Genomic DNA, 3,239 nt, shown 5'->3' with positions numbered 1-3,239 from the left:
AATGCAAAATTCACAAACCTCACTCCATTTAAAATGTGCAAAATATCAAACGAAGCTCCGTTGTACTTTTCACGCTGATGTGTCATACCAAAAGTGAAGAATGAACATTTGTCAGCAAAGTAGTTCAACTGACTATTATTATGTAAGATCCTTCAGAAGTTTTAAATTCAGGGGCAAACTGTTTTGGTATATACACAAAATCACTATCATCATTAAGGTAGGTTTTAAAAATCTGGTATCTAGATGACTAAAGTAGTTTTCCTCAATATAAGCTTTTTTCACCTGTTTTTTATGTTGGAAGAGCCATACTGTATTTTTTTTTAAAGTGAAACATTTTTTAAAAGATAAACGTGTGAACACAGTATATCAATGAAGTTTTTGTACTTTTACAGGACTCTACTTGTACGAGCTGTCTTATTCAGAATAAAAATCGTTGTATTAGAACAGGTTTTCCCATCTATTTTAAGTATCAGGAGGAAAAAAAATGTAGCACAGAACATTTTAGGAACTGTTCTGTTACACACTTGGTACAAATCTCAATAAACATAATTACAATATTGGAAAATTCTTATTTCCTCCTCCTGAAGACAAACTTCTTTTATTAAATGATGCAGATAAAGCTTCCCAAAGGAAGAAACTCATTGCAGCTACAATTCCTGTTTGAACAATGGAAGTGTTCCCTAGGATACAGACTCATATACCTGTCTGGCATCAAAGCTGTTAATCCCTTCTTCATCCCCAATACACTGTCAGTCAGAAAATACTTCCTCTTAAACTTAAAATTGGTTTCCTTCTATGGACACCAGTTTGCTTTATTACTTCAAGAAGAAAGAACATAGCAGGGCACTGCAAAGTTTCAGATTCAATTCTGAAAGATGCCCTAAAGTGCAAGGAACACAAATGTAGCTAGCACCTGTCTACACAATCTACAATTCTTTGGGTTATGGGCTGCTTTAAAGAGTTGCCCTAAAAAAAGCAAAACAACCGAATTTTCTTCAAGAAGCTTTTGCAAAGGTAAGGGGGGGTGGGGAGAACGGGGATGAGAGAAGGAAGTGCCTTTTCCTTGCTTTGCAATACATGTATCATATATACTCCAGTAAAATAAATACTAAAAATTCTTTCCTACTGCATCAGACAATGAATAAAACAGAATAAACAATTGAACAGTTTCTTCCTGCCATCTTTTCTGTATCCCTAATAAAAATACCCGATTTGCCACAAATTTAAAGAACGCGAGGCTGCCAGAGAAGAAAGGCTGAATGAAATCAAGGGCAAGAATTCTCTTTGAGTAGCACAGGCCATAGCCCAACTGAATCAACACAGTAGCCTTTCTCAACCCATAACCTCCAAAAAGACTACAGATCCCATCTTCTCTACTTGGCACAGCTGTTGACTGTGGAAGCAGAATTTGTAACCTAATGTGCCTGGAGGCCAGTACATTATAAAGGCTGATTTACAGTGTCATGGGCTAGGTGGGAGGGGGAGTGGTTAACACAAGGCTGATCTTTGAGCCAACACCTGGATACAAAGTCTAGGCTAACTCAACACTATTTTTCTGCCACTTTCAACCAAAAGAAACCCAAAGTCAGTCACTGAATAAACCTAATTGTATACTTGATATGGCAGTGGAATCGGGCCTTTACTCCAAGCATTTATAAAACTTCACAGAAGCCAAAAGAAGCATGTTTCTTTGGAACAGCAGTGCTATGGGATCTCAAGGGAGCAAACTGGAGGGGGTGACTCCGATTAAGAATTCTGAATGGTCACTATCACCATTTTTTTTTTGCAAGATCTTACTTACATGAACTTTCAGTCAAGTGAAACAAAGTTGGAGAGCTGTTTCAATTAGTCTTGCCAATTTCTGCTCAGTGGTGACCCTGCTCTATGTGATTCAAGGAATAAAACTCTGCATTTCATATTCAAGAGTTGCTTTTAAACGTACTGCAGCTTTTAGGAAGCCAAAATTATAACTATGATTTTCCATTTATATCAATGCTTCTGTCCCATACCAAGACATAGATTAATCCAGCTCTTTAATAACCAGTTGGAATATACATACAACCAGGCTAAAATGTTAATTGTACAACACAGAGACAGCTCTTTAAACTTCCTCCTCAGCAGGCCATCATGTCCTAATCAAACGAACAAATAATGCACAAATGCTCCGAGTTGGGTTTTCCTCACTTAGAACCCCAGTTTAAGGTTCTGTTCCACCCCCACATTTGTTTTTTTCTCCAACATCAGAGAAACTGGTAAGCAGTTTCTGCATCTCGAACTCCACAGCAGCCACTGAAAATTGTCAAAAGCAAAACCAAGTTGCACTGTAAAGATGGCTCTGAAAAACTCCCAATATATCACACTCGGAGAGTGAGTAAGAGAGCGACAAAACGTGCAGTTACATTCCTGCCGTAAGCCACACACGAGTAGGCACGCACACACACACACACCTGCTTCAAGGCACATCGGACCCTCCGATCCCTCTGCACGCCGGGATTCAGTGGTGGGTTTTGTGGCCAGAAAAGTAACTCAGCCAACCTTCTTCTTACTGCCCATCGGTCTCTCGGGAGGCGAGGAAGATCGCTTTCCGAAGGGTTTACAGGGGGAATCCAGTCAAGACACAGAAGAGCCGAGTTTCCCGAGCTTTTCTGGCGGACGTCTTTCGCCCCATCGGCTTACGAGGAAGACATTTATTAAGCCAGGGCCCCCGAGATTTGTCTAGAGTACATCTCGCCGCCCCTGCCCCTGCCCCCGCCCCCCCACCCAGCACACACCTCTAATCCCCCACTTTGCTGACCGAGTCAATTACATCCCCCGCTGGATTGTGCGTGACTCCTGGCGACGACGAACCCCCCCCCTCGCCCACTTTGGCCCGCTCCTCTTCAGCGGCGAGTTGAACTTACCACATGCAGTTCCTCCTGAGAACTAAAAGCATCAGGGTCTGCTTGCCGCTGCACGCTCCTAATCTTCCACTCGCTCCATATGTCACTCTCCTCGCCCGAGGGGGGCTGACGGTGGGACAGAGGAGGTGGAATAGGGTGGGGGGCGGGGAAGCGAATGCCGCTCGGGGAGGATTTAAGCCTCCGCTTTCCTGTGGCTGCGGCGATCACGAAGCATTATACAATGGTGGTGGTGGTGGTGGAGGAGGGAGGGAGGGAGGGAGGGAGCAGGCAGGCAGGCGAGCGCTGGAAGAGCAGCAGCCTGCGCTTCCAGCACTTGCCAGGCGGAGAGAGTGACGCGAG

At 43.5% G+C, this 3,239-nt stretch overlaps 1 protein-coding gene across 1 annotated transcript in view; it reads right to left on the bottom strand.

Moving 5' to 3' along the window:
* Positions 1 to 3,030, bottom strand: part of SERTAD2 (SERTA domain containing 2) — a 35,178-nt gene extending 32,148 nt beyond the window's left edge. Inside the window, exon 1 of the mRNA XM_015812268.1 lies at positions 2,901 to 3,030. The gene's annotated coding sequence lies outside the window, so the exon portion shown is untranslated. The remainder of the gene's footprint in view (positions 1 to 2,900) is intronic.
* Between the last annotated feature and the right edge of the window lie 209 nt (positions 3,031 to 3,239).

The sequence above is a fragment of the Protobothrops mucrosquamatus genome, unplaced genomic scaffold (assembly GCF_001527695.2).
Source record: "Protobothrops mucrosquamatus isolate PMUCROS unplaced genomic scaffold, P.Mucros_1.0 scaffold_60, whole genome shotgun sequence".
Classification (NCBI taxonomy): Eukaryota; Metazoa; Chordata; class Lepidosauria; order Squamata; family Viperidae; genus Protobothrops; species Protobothrops mucrosquamatus.
Note: the sequence above shows the minus strand (reverse complement) of the source record. Positions and strands in the feature narration are given on the sequence as shown.